The sequence below is a fragment of the Hakea prostrata genome, chromosome 1, assembly GCF_041222555.1.
Source record: "Hakea prostrata isolate BN-2017 chromosome 1, UWA_Hpros_2, whole genome shotgun sequence".
In the NCBI taxonomy this organism is placed as follows: Eukaryota; Viridiplantae; Streptophyta; class Magnoliopsida; order Proteales; family Proteaceae; genus Hakea; species Hakea prostrata.
The window spans coordinates 55,202,548-55,219,851 of record NC_142600.1 but is presented as its reverse complement, the minus strand read 5'-3'; the positions used below and the strand labels follow the sequence as shown (position 1 = coordinate 55,219,851).

The following is a 17,304-nucleotide window of genomic DNA, read 5'->3' as shown; positions in this document are numbered from 1 at the left end:
AAAGGAATGAGTTCTGACGAACTCAATAAGGAACAGACAATTCTCTTATATATGTCAATACAATCCATGAATGCACATATGAAATGATATGGATGGTATGTAGAAATTTGAATGCTACTAAGATCTAACTATACAAATCTCTAACAGTTGATATGCTTTAAGTTATACACTAGCCCTCCTCTGGGTAGGTCTAGTCATTCTGATCCAGCAACAACTGGCTACCTCTGTAGGGATCCTGGGTAAAATGGTAAGTCCACACCTGACTCTCAAACCATGGCTGGGGTTAAGTCAACACTCTCTCACCACGACCATTGGCATGAGTACTGGCGCATGTCGGGGTTCCTAATCCAATGCAAGTCATAATGGTGACATACTATATGGAGTCCAGATAATTCCCCTATGGCACCAACCAACTCGGTTCAGTATCCTTCGCAACCTAGGAGTGAGAACCCTCACGAACTGGCTACCGCTGTTGGACTCCACTCCTTAACCCTATGGTCATCCACATATTGTTGGGGCGGAATGCTCTCATGACTCCTCACGACACCCGGTCCGCTCCTTGGACGTCCATGAGCCCAACCCTAACATATGCAACCCTACCATTGCATGACCAACAGTGGACCACTGAGTCTCCGCATGGGACTGGTTAGTACTGTAGGATGAAACAGAGTCATGTCACCATTGTCACGGGTCACCCGGCTTCAATTCCCCTGCTGAAAGGGTAATAGCATGTGGGGTACCTAGCCATGCAATTCTAGACTCTCTTAGGTATGTCATCCAGTAATCATGATAGTGCTAGAGGCATCAGTGAGCATGTGTCCCATACCACAGCCCTCTGATATCTCTAGCTAAGATATCCCAATGGAATACCCCTTCCATCACAACTACACTACATCACTCATCATCATACCAAAACAGTTGTGCAATATCATAAAAGATGAAGTACATCAAGGAACACCACAAATAGCAAGTATACAATAAGATTCACATGCTTTATACAATTACAACAAGATATGTGATCAATGAATAGTAAATAGAACAGCTAAATCATCATGTATATGTAACTGCATATAAATAAGAATGCATGTCCTTACCTTGTAATTTAGTAGAAGTCCTTTAAATTGCAATCCAAACACAATTATAAAACTTTAAGTAGAAACAGAGGACACATATATACAGGGTTACAAGAATGTATAAGACTCAAAAGTCAAATCAAATCCAAAATCAAACCTACACAGTCATTGGAAACCATCCGGTTGCTTATGGCGGTTGCTTAGGTCAAGCGACCGCCCCTGTTACAAATAGATTCCAACTTCGAAAAATTGAACTTTTGATCATTCGATTTTAATCCGTTTTGGAATGATCTTAGTCCGAATTTCAATCTTAATAGGTCTATAACAAAGGGGTAATATGAAACCCTAAAATTAACATAGATCTATTACCCAAATCATTTCCCTTGATTAGATCCATCCATTTAACAAATGCGGGGATTCATTTCTGGACAGGATCCCATCAAGAATATTGGAAAGAGAGCTACAACTAACCAAGTGGGTAACCACTAACAAAAAGGGGATGGGTTCATATCAATTAGAAGTTGAAAAATAAGAGAATGGGAGATGGAGATTCGTTACCTTAACCAGAATCACCAAAAATAGCAGAGGAGTATCTCCATATCTCAAACCATGCTCTGCTCACCTTCCAGAGTGTCTCCACTGCCTCCTAACCACCCAAAATAGCAATCCCGAATATAATATTCGTTAATTGGGCGAGAATTACTATTTATAGAGGTATGGGGGCAATTAGGGCAAAAGCCGGAAAAAAAGACCTGGCGGTCGCTTGGGGCGGTTGCTTGGTTCAATCAACCGTCTTAAGCAACCGCCCCCTAGTACACTACTGTACAAGGGTGCTTTGCTCAAGGGGTTGAACCCCAACCTCAACCTAACCCTTATTAAAACATGTAGGAGGTCTTCCCTTCATTCTGGATATCTCCAGACACCCCATGCCTTGATCCAAAGATCCAACTTCCTAGCAAGGCAGGTTCGTCAACAGGAGAATCCAGATCCATGGGCTCTGGATATGGATCATGGACTTCTATTCTGACATTCCACAAATAAATCCGACTAGACCTTTGGGTTCTCGAACTTGCAATACAGATTCTGGGTTAGAAATATGGGGGTTGTTACAGAATGTGTATGAGAGTGTCCTAAGTCTTGAATTTTCTAAGTCTTCTTGGTTAAGCTTGACTTGATATTCTTGAGTCTTCTTGTACTTCTATCTTCTTGCTCAATTTGACTTAAGACTATTTGTTCAAGATTGGCATGTCTTGACTTGGCTTCGAACATCCGGTGAGTTGGGTCCAATGAGTTGGATTAGGTCCACTTGCTTTCGTATTAAGCTGGACAATCATAACTCAATATGGACATTAGTACTTTATGTTTGTTATCATCAAAACTAATGGAGGCTGATATGGCAATGCTAACATGACATTTTTCAACAATCTCCCCCTTTTTGATGATGACAATCACAAGAGTGATAGAGCATATGAATAGTCATTAAAGATAATAAAATCATCACTTAAGCATGTTTTCATAATTTCATTATGAATTACAGCAATGAAGTACCTCAAATACCCTCAAAATAACATATCATTATGAAGTACCTTAAATACCCCCCAAACACTAAACATCACACCTTCCCAATTTCTCCCCCTTTGTCATCAACAAAAAAAAACAAAAGCATGGAATGCTCCCCCTGAATATAGTCCTCCCCCTTAATCATGTCAAAAGATCAAGAAATGAGGAAAGTAGTTTTTATTGAATAAGTTGTCACTACATTAGAAAGAAAACGTATTCAAAAGATAATAAGTCAATGTCATAAGAGCGCTTAAGTCATCACTATGAGGCCAAAAGTAAGACATCAAGTCTTTATAAAAAAAAATTATAAAATATAAAAACAAGTGAGACTAATCTTCAGCTTCATCATCCTCTTCATCAGCCTCCTCATCACCGTCATCATTCTCAGCTCCATCATCATCACCACTGTCATCACCCTGTGCCTGCATAGGAGGGATGTTGAGGTAAGTCATCATGTGGTGCATGAGGTCTTCAATGGAGCCCATGCGAGTAGCCAATCAATCAGAGCAATGATCGAAATGTTGTTGCATAGTGGTCAAGCGTGTATCAAGTGCTTGAAATCACAAACTAGCTGCTATTAGAGGAATGACTGCCTGTTGGGGCTCGACAAATGCACCTTCAACGTCCATGTCCTATGGTGCGAATGTGGATGCTCGGCGGGCTGTTGTTGTTGCAGTTCTTTTTCGGGATGGGGGCCCCGCATCTTATTAAGAGGTGGAGGTGAGGGAAGAGAGATTTCATTTATAAAGTTGACTCCAAACTACTGGAAGACTTGAGTGAGAAGGCTACCATATGGTAGACTCATATTTCCAGTGGTGATAGTCTGACTCATGTGAGAGAAAATGATATAGGGAAGACACAAAGGTTGATGAAAGATGATGCACAAGGTGATATAGGTTTGGAGAGAGGTGAGGTCATTGCGGTGTCCCTTACTAGGAAAGATATTCAACTGTATAATGTGGCTAATGGCTTTGGCTTGGTCATTAAACATAGTTTGTTGGATGTCACAGTAGTAGTGGGGCCAATTGTCAGGTTGCAAGAGACAATTGTAGACTCATTTATATATAGGTCTTGGGGTGGGGTGTCCTTATATATCTAGAATTGAAGGGCGCCTTCAATGGAGATTGATGAGCACATTTATGTGTGAAATCTTAGGGCATAAAGCATGCATTTTACACACTTAGAGTGGAGCTACCTTGGGTTTTATGTTGTTTTTGCAGATTTTAGGACATTTCAAGATTTAAGCAAATATTTGGAGTTTTGGGTATGAATCATGCAATTTTATACGTCAAGAGGTCCATTCAAATTCTCAAATGCGAAAATGGGCCTGATCTGGAGCATGATGGGCTAGAGATGTGATTATGGGCCAACTCTGAAATATTTAAGAGATAAAGAAGGCAAATTTGATCTACGGTTGAGATTATAAATTATCAATCAAATCTACAGATATATTATTGAGAAAGTCCAAATGGAGAAAAGAGTCCTTGCATACGTCAATATCTTATTCCTATTTGGGATTTGATTAAAGAAAGAAAAAGAGGAAAAAGAATTATATTCAAATAAGGAAGAAGGAAAAATCCCGTTTTTGAATGTCTCTGTTCAATTTCGATCAAGCCCTTACTTTTAATTTCACAAACAGAGATCCTAAAGATTGTGTGAAGGACTAGAATAGTAATGGAAATATCTTTCCCTTTGACATATGAGGTGACTGTTAAGGTGTCTCCCACCCCTTCATATCTCATATTGGCATAGAAGTGGGTGACAAGCCTAGGATAGGTGGGCTTATCAACTCTAAGAATTAGACTCCAACCCATGTCCTAGAAAAGAGGCAATATGGGGAATTGAGCAAGGGAAACATGATTAATAGATTTGCCTTGCTCAATGTGTCTCTTTACTGTTCGGGGATATAGGTCCCGGGCCTAATTATCCTGAAACCACTTGTCTCTCCTAGGAGGTGAGTCATTAGAGGATTCAACATGGGGAGAGGGAGGAGGAACCCTAGAAGAAGAAGAGGCACATGAAGTGCCACCTCTAACAGATGCATTCTTTCACCAAGAGGTCATTTTAACCTGTCAAATACACAGACTGCACATGATATAAGTAATGTACAAATTACATGTTTCAGCTAAATAATTAGGTCTAAAGATGGGGCTTCTATGGGACAATGTATATGAGTATAATTTGGGGTAGGGTCTTCTAATCAGTGGAGAAGGAATTATACTTCACCCAAAGCAAAATTATACTTCCAATCAAGGAAGGAAGGATGATTCAAGTAGGACTTGCAAAAAAAAAATTTAACCAAGCCAAATTAGAAGGAAAAAAGAAATGGAACTATTGGAATTTTTGACTTAAGAGTCTTAATCCTAGATCAATGTGTTTTTAGGGTTTTGAACCTAAAGACCAAGAAAATTTGATTCGGTTAAAGGGATAGAAGATTTTTCTTGGTCTTGAAAGATTAAAATGCAGCAACAAAAAAAGATAGAAAACAATCACATAGAGATTTTGTCTTCAAGTCTTAGTGTCATCCCCCCCCCCCCAGCCAGTACCCTAACCGCGATACCTAGAGGTGTGATCCACAGTCCATGGTCAAGTTTAGGGCGATCTACCCACATTGCACAATAACATAATCACGAGCAAGGAATAATCAATGTATAAATATATTAAGAACTAATCAAAGAAAAATCTCAGAATAAATCTGAAAGTATAATCAGAATGCGGAATAAAATGATACCAAACAGAGAATAACTATAGAGTATAGAGGAAAATAACCCTATAGATCAAATGCAGAAGGGTAGATCAAAACTCAAAAGTAACTCTAAGGCTATTAAATCGAAATAAACTAAGAACAAGAATAAGACTAAGTCTAGTCAAACTACTTCGTAATCTCAAATAAAGTATCTCTAAATTCAAAGACTTCCGTATCCAAATACGGGCGCTCTAGCTCCAAAATAGGGCTAATCTTGATACGCTCCATTGTCACACGGGAAATATTCACCATTATGTTCGTCAACGCAAAAGATCTTGCATGTAATACGAGTCACTCACCATGGCCTCGTAGTCCTAGCTCTCGTAGTCATAAGTAACTGCAATAGAATCTAAAGAAAACATATACCCCGAAGGGTGAGCTCAACAAAACTCATCAAGTAGTTCAATCACAATAAACAACTACGAGCATGATGCAAATGATATGAAATAATGAATACAAGTATGCTTTTAACTCTATATATGCTAGTCTCTAGTGGCAAACACACATTAAGATAGAACACCATACTCCTCTGGGTAGTCTCACTCACTCTTACCTCAACCATCTCGGTATCTTGGGTTCTCTGAGGTAATTGGGTCAGGGCATCCCTCTCGGACATTCCATGGCTGAGGTTGTCACATCCACCCAGCCGGTACCCATCTGGCATACCCGAGTGTGTGATCCACAGCCCCAAAGATCACTATTGAGGAAATCAACGTCCCACATTCACAATAATATAATCAAGAACAAGACTAAATCAAGGTTTTCAATATTATTTAGAAGATTAAGCAATATAACAAAATAAAATCAGAGTGTGGAAAATGATACCAATATATATATATATATAAAAGGTAGAGTGAGGTGGAATATCACTCCACAGTTACAGTGGAAATGCAGCTCGAAAGTCAAAAGAAGATTACAACCGATTCCAAAAGAAAGGAAAGAAAGAAGTAGTCAAACTAAACTAGAGTTTCTTCTACTTTATAAAGAACGTCTTCATAAACATAAACTTCAAAAATTAAACACGGGCGCTTCCACTCCAAGGTAGGGCTAATCCTGGTACGTAGCATGACCACACGATAGATCATCACCGAAATCTTTATAACTGCCAACACCTTGCATGAAGTATGTTTCATCAGCTTGCGCTTCCCCGTACTAGCCGTCATAGTCATCAACACCTGTAGAATAATCTAACAAAAGATATTTGCATGAAAGGAGTGAGTTCAAGAGAACTTAGCAAGGCAAGTTATCCCATAACAACATAAATAACATGATAGCAGAAACATAGCATGATGCAAAATGATATGAGACAAAAATGCATGTATGAGTCTAACTCTATATATGTTAGTCTCTATAGGTAGACATGCTTTAAGTCATAGCACCATGCTTCTTTGGGTAGGTCTTAAATCACTCTCCCTCAACCATCTCGGTATCTTGGGTTCTCCGGTGATAATTGGGTCTTGCATCCCTTAGGACATTCCATGGCTGGGGTTTAGGTCACCGCTCTCTCACATCACCATTGGTCTAAGTATTGGCGCATGTCAAGGTTAAGCCTAGCCAAATGCAAGTCATCTTCTTGGTTACATCAACTTAGATCCAAATACGTCAATTCCTCGCCCCGGGCGATCCTTTGTGGTATCCTTCACACTAGAGTCAGCATATCTTATGGCTACAACCAACTCGGACTACTGACTCATTAACCCTATTGGTCATCCACAAATAATAGATGGGAAGCTCTCATGTCCTCTCATGGGTTGGGTACTAGTCTTGAGTGCCAATGAGCCCAAGTTTACTAGATGCGACCCTACCAATGAATGGCCTCTCACGAGTATCCACAATGTGATTCATGTCCTCTCACGGAGATAACTCACGGGTCTTGAGCGCCCATAAATCCCCATTGCTACCATGGGTTACTCGGTATCAATACCTTTCCGAATCTGGACTGATATAACAGGGAATCCTAGCCAAACACTGCTAGACAAGTCCTAGGTATGATAACCAATAATCCGGGAAAGCGTTAAAGGGCACCATCGGAAATATCCCATACTATTTCCACTGATGTCCAAGGACAGAAATGTCAGAATGACATTTCCCAATCCCAAATCATACCTAATCAATCACATTCCCAATTTAGTCATAACATACACCCCTGATCTCTCATCATATGAAAAAAAAATACATAAAGACAAGATCACTTGAATATGCAACATATATGAGTAAGAGTTCATACATGATCAAGTACATAAGGAAATGTAAAAGTAAGATCCTACTGTACTTACAGCACTCATATCATAATTAGAAGCTACAATATCAGTATAAAATCTAGGTTATTCCCAATTTAGAAACTAGGATTCATGCAATCTATGTTAATATGGAAACAACTGTCCTTACCTTAAATAGATTTGAAGATATTCCGGATGAACAAGAGAATGAATCCAAAGTTAGCAAACAAACATATGAATCTATTTAAGGTAAGGACAAGAATAGAAATCAAATGGATCAAGACGGATGAAGAAATCCCTTGCTGTCATGCTGGGAAGATTGGCTGGGTCGATTGGTCCAATCGACCCAATGAACAGTATGCATCCAAAAATTGATTTTTTATCCGAAACGTATTCTACAAGATTCGAAACGCTACGAAACTTGGAGGGAATCTCTAAAACAATAATCTAAGACTAACTAGCATAGATTAGACATCAAACAACGATCAAAAGAAATACTTACTAATTTAGAATCATACTTTCTAATTTGATAAAAATCATATTTTTCAATGAAAACAAGCTATGAACTCAAGAGAAGAACTAGAGATGATGAGATCTCATTCTAGTAGATTAACACAGTAAATCAAGGATATGAATAATCATGAAGATGCATCTATAATGATAGAGAAATCAAATCAAGAGTATGATCATAGTTTCATGAAGAAATCATAAGAATCATGGTTAAGATTAAGTATGAAGATCATAGCATACAAGAATGAATGGAGATTGTAGAAGAGATGATTGCAAGGATGCAACATCTTCTCCATAATCTCAGTACAAAGAATAGATCATGGTAAGAGTAGATCAATATTATACAAGAGGGATTACTAACCTTTGATTGAAGGAACAAGAGAGGAAACTTGAGAGTTTGCACGAGTTATTCACCAACACCAAGGAGAGGTTTTGAGAGGAGTTCTCCATGTTCTCTAGGGGTTTTAGAAACAAAGGAGGCTAAGAAACACGAAGTTCTATTATATAGAGCATCTTAAACCTAAACAGAGGATCTTGCACAGATTCTGTCTTTGTGGGTCGATTGGCCCAGTCGACCCAGGCTGAAACAGTGAAATGAAGGTTTAACTCTCATCAAAATCAAATGGGTTTCTCAAAACATTAACTATAACTCACCTAGCATGCAGGAATGCCTTCAAATCATGTCCAACCAAGCTCTAAGGGCCTGTTTTGTTACATGAATCCAGAGATTTCAAATCTTTGGATTCATGAATCTGAGAATTATACCCGTTTGGTTGTACAAATCTCCAGATTCATGAAATCTAGAGATTCACCTTTTTACACTAAAAACGTGAATTTGTAGATTTATGGGTAAGGGGTGAAATCCAGAGATTTCAAAAAAGCTATACATTTGCACATTCACAAAAATCACGTCGATCAAATAGTTTTTTAGGATGAATCCACAGATTTCATTCCACAACCAAACATCTAATTTTATAAATTATAACTCCATAGATTTGAAATCTATAGATTTGAAATCTCTAGATATTTGAAATCTCCATACTCATGTAACCAAACAGGCCCTAAGGTCATCAACCAGACTTCTCTTCATCAAGTGTAGTCTCTTTTCCAATTCCATCAAGGTCTCCAAGTATAGGGCATCATCGTCAATCTCCATGGATTTTGAGTCTACTTCGGGTCTTCGGACCTACAAACAATAGAGTTTCCGGATTAAGGTTAGGGCCGGGTTTCACAAAACTGTGTAAATTCGGTATTGTACAATTTTTGTTTTTGGTATTCAAAGTTGGTACCGTACCAATTGACACCCTTAGGGGGTTCGGTTGGAAAATCAGATCAATCTCCATGGATTTTGAGTCTACTTCGGGTCTTCGGACCTACAAACAATAGAGTTTCCGGATTAAGGTTAGGGTCGGGTTTCACAAAACTGTGTAAATTCGGTACGGTACAATTTTTGTTTTTGGTATTCAAAGTTGGTACCGTACCAATTGACACCCTTAGGGGGTTCGGTTGGAAAATCAGATTTGGATGCAGCGGATTATCATAGAAAACTTGAAAAAAAAAGTAAAATCCGCTAGAAGGAGGGCTTGAACCTCCGACCTTGTGGTTAACAGCCACACGCTCTAACCAACTGAGCTATTCCAGCAATTGAAGAAGTTGGGTTTGTGTTTATTTGTTAATCCATTGTACATCATAATTATCTCACAAGAAAGATTCTTATTAATTATGCTTATGTTTTAATCACATTTTTCACTTTTCTGGGCTTTTTTCCCTTTTGAGCACAGGTGGTGTATGCTATTATTTCTCAATCAAAACATTGATACTGATGGTTGGGAATAATCAAAATCAATGCGAGTATCTATGAAGATCTAGACATCAAACAAGGTCATTGGAATAGAAATCTAATAAATCACATAATAGGCTTGATCCGCGGATTCTCACAGAAAGACTAGAATGAATGGGGATTCATTCTAGAGATTAGAAAACAGTAGATCATGGTTATAAAACAACCTAGGAACATATCTAACATAGATTAGAAATCAAACAACTCAAGTAAGAATAAATCATGGTCATCATGCTAGGTTAAATACCAAAATCATACTGTTCTTTCCACAAAAAGAATAGAGTGAATTCCCATTCACTCTAAGACTATGAGGATCAGAGATTTGACCATTACAGTAGTGTAAGACCTTCCTCACAACAAAACAAAGAGTTGAAACAGCAGAGAGAGTAGATCAATAGAGTGTAGATGTGAATACTAACCTTGTAGAAGAAGATTCAATGGAGGAATCTCTCATGGATGCTTAGGATCAACCTTGGGCTTGAAGAGGAAGCTCTAGGGTTCTTCTCATATTCTCCAACAGCTAAGAGGCAAAGTGGTATGAATTAGATCGAAGTTTGAATATATAGGGCTCCAAAAACCTAATTTTCCCCAAAAGAGACAATTATGTCCTCGACTAGCTTTGGTTGCCTGGGGCGACCAAGGCAATCAACCAAGGTAGTGCCTTTTCATCAAATGCTGAATTTTGGTCTCTGAAAGCCACAAGTTCCACTTAGGTCCTCATCCAACTTAAGAAAGGGTCTTACTTGATTGTGTAGGACCTTCCAAAAGTGTCAACATTGTACTCAAGGTCCATTTCCCAAGTCCATATTCATTCAAGCTACATCTTCTCTCAAAGTCATTCAAGGTTTCCATAATATGATCTTCACTATCAACCTCCATTTGTTCTAGGTCAGAGCCAATGGGTTCAATTGAGAGGGTCCATAGTTGTCTCCTACGTTGACTTCGTCTTCAGACCTACAACATAGATTTCCAGATTAGGGTTTGTGAGGAATTTCACACTTAGGGTTTGTAGGCATATGGGGAGAAAATACCTAGTTTGCATGGAAAAAAAGAAAGAAAAGGGAACGCAACAACAGGAGAGAGAAAAGAAAGAAAGAAAGCTTATCTTGCAGATGGGAATCAAAATCTCCAAAAAGAACCGGAGTCACCATGCATATCGAACAGATCACCTAGAGAGAGAGAGAGAGAGAGAGAGAGAGAGAGAGAGAGAGAGAGAGAGAGAGAGAGAGAGAGAGAGAGAGAGAGAGAGAGAGAAGCAAGGAAGCACCAGTTGAATGAAACAAACGGTTTCGTTAGATTATGGGATTTAAAAGGCCAAATGAATCTCCGTCTGGTGTGACGGACATCCGTCACTTAACCATATGGACAACCGTCTCACTAGACGGAAAATCCCTCTGGTTTACTGTGACCAAACGGATGTCCATTGGGCTTGTTGAGCTAGGCTTGATTTGGAATTGAATCCAAATAGAAATTTTATGATGTTTATTCTATTCTAGTAAATCAATGAGCCCTAGCTCCCTCCTGAGTTTAACAAATTGATCCTCACTTAGGGGTTTAGTGAGTATGTCAGCCAATTGTGTTTTGTATTGATGATTTCAAGGACAACTTCACCTTTTTAAATGCAATCTCTAAGAAAGTGATGCCTTATATCAAAATAAAAGGGTTCCCAATTGGTTATCCTCTCACGAAGGCTACCCAAGAATTTCCCTCAAAATCTCTCCCTTCTGGTTTCCAATGGTCCAAGGAAAAATTAGGGATCAACTTCTCAATCATGAGGACACAAGGGAAGGTCATGGTAATTGTATGATACCTTCCCCACAATCATAAAGATAGGTAGAAAATTAGGGAAAGTGTCATCAAGATCATTGGTGGAGTCAAATTCAAGGATCATCGCCATATGGCTTCAAGAACTTAGAGTGAATTGGGGGATTCACTTTAGGGCTAAAAGAATTAGATAAAAGGTCATTACAGTAGTGTAATACCCTTCTCATCATCAGAAGATCAGAAGTAGAGAAGAAAGAATGAATTAAAGAAGAAACGAATTGTATACCAACCTTTTAGAAGAGAAACCGATGAAGAAATCAGAACAGATGCTTGAGGATCTTCCTTGGCTTCGAAGGAGAGGTTCTAGGGCTTTTCCCATGTTCTCCAAAGGCTTAGAACAGATTGAGAGTGAAACACATGGAGTTCCCCCTTTTAAATAGCACAAAGAGTTCAAGAATTACTAGGATTTCACCAAACTGACCAAATTGACCCTGTTGGTTGATTGGTCGCCAAAGAGGAAGTTCAAAGGTTGATCCCACGCCATCAAGAGGTTAAGAAACATAGTGGGATAGCTTAACACGAATTTCAAAGAAATAAAGCTTTTAAAAACCTTCAAAACATAAATTTACCAAAATGCCCTTGCCTGGACAGCTTGTTCAAAACAAAAGATTTAATGGGCCAAACTTCAATATTTTTGGATGGGCTTCTTTCAACACATCATACTACTTACCTAGTATGGAGGGATGTCTTCAAAACAGGTCCAACGAAGCTTTAGGTTCATCAACCAAGTTCTTCGCAAATAAATAGTTCAACTCCAAATCAAAAAAGGTTTCCATAAAGAAACACCATCATCAATATCCATGGGTTTTGGGTCAAACACCATATATTCTACTAAGATGGCCCACAAAGACATCTTCTTTCATTTTGGGACATTGGATCAACTCTAAGGGAAAGGTCTGACATGGCTTCCTAAGATTTTAAAAGATAGTAAAACTGAAATCACGGTCAAACTTCAAAGTCAACATTAAACAAACCTGACTTCACCCAAAACAGATCGGGTTTCCGGGCTAGATTTGGGCTGGGTGTCACAGAAACCCCCAACCATGGATTTGTCCGAGAGGGATGCATGACCCAATTCCCCCAGGTGATGAGTGACTGAGACTACCTAAAGAAGTATGGTATTACGGCTTAAAGCATGTCTACCATAGACGACCAGCATACTTAGAGTAGATTCATATTGCATCATATGTCTCATATCATCTGCATTATTTCATTATTGTTATCATGTGGCTTATGTGTTGTGGAATAACTACCTTGCTAAGTTCTTTTGAACTCATTCCTTTTTGTTTCAATGTTGTGTTAGACTACTCTACAGGTGATCATTCTGATGGTATGTTCGCTGAGGCGGACCCGGACACCCCATACTACTATCCGGAGGCTAGCTACCATGAAGACTTCGGTAACGGCACCGAAGAAGATCCTTCGGCGTATCAGAGTTAGGCCTGGGATAGTGTGGGAGCAGCCATGTTGGATCTCTATTGTCTTCATTTTTGAAGAGAACTTATTTATTGTGGAGGAGACTTATGCGTAGAGGCCCATTCACTTTATTTTATGTTTGTTAAACTTGGAAGAATTGTAATAGCTTTCGATTTATCCTTATAACTTGAGACTTGTAATTATCTAGTTTTGACCTCACTTTCCGCTTGATTGAAGGAGTGGATTCCGCCCATGCCCTTCTTAATTTTATCTTGATAAGATATTTATTTCCGCGCTCTGATTATCTTTGGTATCTCATTTCTGAATTCTATTATTATCAATTGATTAACTTGATAATGATTGTTCATGATTGTATTATCGTCGATATGCGTGGTGTGGTCCCTGGACTATGGATCTTTGGGGCTGTGGATCACATCTCGGGTATGCCAGATAGGGTACCGGCTGGGTGGATGTGACAAGCTTAATCCCGGATTACGGACTCATCAACCCTATTGGTCATCACAAATAGTAAACGGGAAGCTCTCATGTCCTCTCACGGGTTGGTTACCGGTCTTGAGTGCCCGTAAGCCCAAGTCTATCTATTTGCAACACTACCAATAAATGGCTCCCACAATGAGATTTATGACCTCTCACGGGTTGGTTACCGGTCTTGAGTGCCCACAAATCCCCACTGCTACCACGGGTCGTTCGGTCTCAATGCCCTTCCGATTTGAGTCTGATACGACAGGGACATCCTAGCCAAATAACTAGACAATCCTATGTATGTCATCCAATAACCAGGGAAAGTGTCGATAGGAATCTTCGAAGAACATCCCATACTATTCCCTCTGATGCCCAAGGACAGAAGCGTCAATAGGACACTTCCCAATCCCAAGTTATACCTAAGCAATCGCATACTCAAGTCCATCATATCTCATACATTTAATACATCATCATGATAAAAGTTAAATCATAACATCGAAATGATCCATCATGAATACAAGTAACAAGAATAATAAGTCATTATGACAAGAGTATATGAAATCACAATACTATTGTTCTAAAACATGTATAGCAGTCCTATGATATTTGAAAGCAATTAGGAGACTATGTTCACTAAGTAAAAGCACCAAAACATAAGTACATAACCTATGTGTTTATGGAGATAACCATCCTTACCTTAGGTTGAGTTGATGACAAATCAAGAGTTACCAAGGAATGATCCAAAAGTAGCCCTAAACAAACACAAATAAGAGATTAGAGAAGAAATCAGGAAGATCGGAGGTCGAACGGGTCAAAACGGAGCAAGGTTGCTGTCAGTAGCATGTTTGGTCGATGGTCCTTGGTTGATGGCATCGACCAAAGAGGATCGACCAAAATGTCTTCAGGACAGAATAGTGGGTTTTGGGGATTTTGGTCTGAAATTGGTCTTCCGGGGTTCGGATCGATCCGGAACTTGGAGGAATGCTTAAGAACAGTATGAGGACACTACAAATCAAAGAATTTACATAATCTAATGGTCTAAATAGAAAGCCCCAAATTGAGCTACTAAGTTCAAGAGACAAGCATCAGAGCATGGATTGAAATTGATTGCATTAGCTAAGGAAACTTATAGGAATGTGATTAGGATCATATGCTATTGATAAACGTGTACATAGTACACTATATACCTCAGTTTTGTACAAGAAGGCATGATGTTAAGAAGAAAATCAAAGAATGTATATGCAAGGCTTGAAATGAGAGCATAGCATCAATAGATGAGTGAGAGGATCATAGGTTAAGCAAGAGTGGACACTTGGAGTGATGGTTGTAAGGTTGCAGCACCATCTCCAAGGTCTCAAAAGCAAAAGAGGGATAGAAAAGAATAGAATAGAGAGTGGAAGTGATGAATCATACCTTGTAGTTGTTGATGGAGACAAGGAACAATGATTAACAATGAGTTTTGGTGGAATCTTCTTCACAAATGCCTAGGAGGTGCTTTGGGAAGCTCTCCCCACGTTCTCAGGAGTGATAATGATTGGAATAGGGCTCAAAACACAAGGCTAGTATAAATAGAATAGGGAGTATTCCAAGAATCATTAACTTGTCTGTCTGGGAAACTTTGGTCGATGGCATCGACCAAAGAGGATCGACCAAAATATGATTCAACAGAAAAATCAGGTTTTGTTCAGCAACTTCGGACAAGGATTTGGAGGGCTATACAAGGTCAAATTGAATGGGGTTTTCTTCTACAATTCAATCAAGAAGTCTAGTTTCGAGGAATACCTTCAGATTGAGCACGGGAGTTCATTTGGTACTTCAACTAATTCACCCCTCTTCGGTGCGTAGGTTTTCACTAAACACCGACAATGTACCCAAGTAAGGGGTGTCATCGTCAATGTCCATGGGTTTCGGGTCAAACACCATGTCTTCCACAAAGAGGGCCCACAAGGACTTCTTCCTTCACTTCGGGACATTGGATCTACTCTAAGGGAAAGGTTGGGCATAACCTCCTAAGGCTCTCAAGGATAATAACACTGAAATTAAGTCTAATATTAAGGTCTAACATCAAACAAGTCTTTCTTTATCTCAAAGCAATTAGGGTGTCTTGGTTAGGTTTGGGTTGGATTTCACATCCTCACTCATATAACCCTCTTCCCTATGACGTCTTCTCTCACGGTGAGTTGGGACAGGAACGCGAGGTTGGAACCTAAAACCCCTCAAACTCTTCTTTGGCACCATAGTCGGGAGAAAAGAACTTACTAGTGAAAGATCAAGAAAGCTTGGCAGGCTAGTAGGGAGGAAATCTTGATCAAGAGCTATGAAAACGATGGATCAAAACAAAGAAGGAAAGGGGGTATTTATACTACTGGAAGAGGCGTTATTGGTCTTGATCGAACGGTCGCAACGTAACAAGATCAACGGTTCAAAAGAAGAGACACTTAGCCTTCCCGAGGCCGTCATGATGACAATTAACCTTGCCATTTGACGTGGCAACATGGGGCTGGACGCAATCTTTGAGGTAACCATTATCATAACGACTAATCACTTCATACAAGGGTAATAAATGCACCAGGAAAAAAAATCTCTGAAGGCTATCCCACATGTTGCAAACACCATACGAGATAGGGGGCTTGTGATACGAGAGGTTTCTACCCGACTGACTTAAGCTCGGGCTGGGGCTAAACCTGATGCTCGGTCGGGACAGTTACCGACCGTCTAAGATAGGGCATCACTTACGCTGGACTTATATGGCAACAACACTTAAGATGGAAGGTCAACCAAAGGATGATTGATCGGGACCAACAACAAGGAGGCACAATCTCAAGAGCAACAACAACCCTCCTTGGGTAAACTTACAAAATCCAGAAAAGGTAATACATACAGTATAAAAGCAATGATTCACCCTTCCGGTAAGCATCCAATACATTCTGAACATAGCCTTATGTAGCTTTTGCACGAAATCTTAATCTATTCACTGTCTGACATAGCCATCGGAGGCAGTTGCCCGGCATTGGAGCCGGCCCGCGTTTAATGCAGGACTCATCGTCTGGTAGATCAAGAATTATAACTGTGACGCATCACTTTTGATGTTTGAGAGAAAATTCTTGAACCATTGGAGTTGGAATTTTTTTCTTGGGTAAAGAGTTGGAATCTAGAAGAAAAAAAAAGGAAAAAACCACAAAAGAAGAAGAGAACAAAAGGAAAGAAACTAGAGAGACCAACGGACGGAATATGGAATCATTCTCACTTTTATTTCCACTAAGTGGTCCCCACTTCCAATCATCCACCCACTTGACCACTCTAGCTCAGCTTTGGTTATTTAGATTTCATTATTTATTTTTGGCAAAATTTAGATTTCACTATTAAAATAGAATGTATAGCAGGTTTTCTTTTCCATATTTTTTTTTTAATCAGAGGATAAGAACTTCATTAAATAAAAGAGGAAAAAAAAATCAATGCTAGGTGCAAATGTGGCTGGCATGAAAAGTATCAAACCACTTTTTCAGATTCACTACCATCAAAATTGTTCAAATGGTAATGAACACCACCTTTTAATAAAGAGGTTTAGATTCAATTCCCCCTAATGAAATATGTAATACTTTCCACTCCTATACATAAAGCTGCAAATTCTTT

At 39.2% G+C, this 17,304-nt stretch overlaps 1 non-coding gene across 1 annotated transcript; it reads right to left on the bottom strand.

Moving 5' to 3' along the window:
- Positions 1-9,676: 9,676 nt before the first annotated feature.
- On the bottom strand, positions 9,677-9,750 carry TRNAN-GUU (transfer RNA asparagine (anticodon GUU)). The gene has a single exon. It is a non-coding gene; the product is annotated as a tRNA-Asn (tRNA).
- Positions 9,751-17,304: the final 7,554 nt, after the last annotated feature.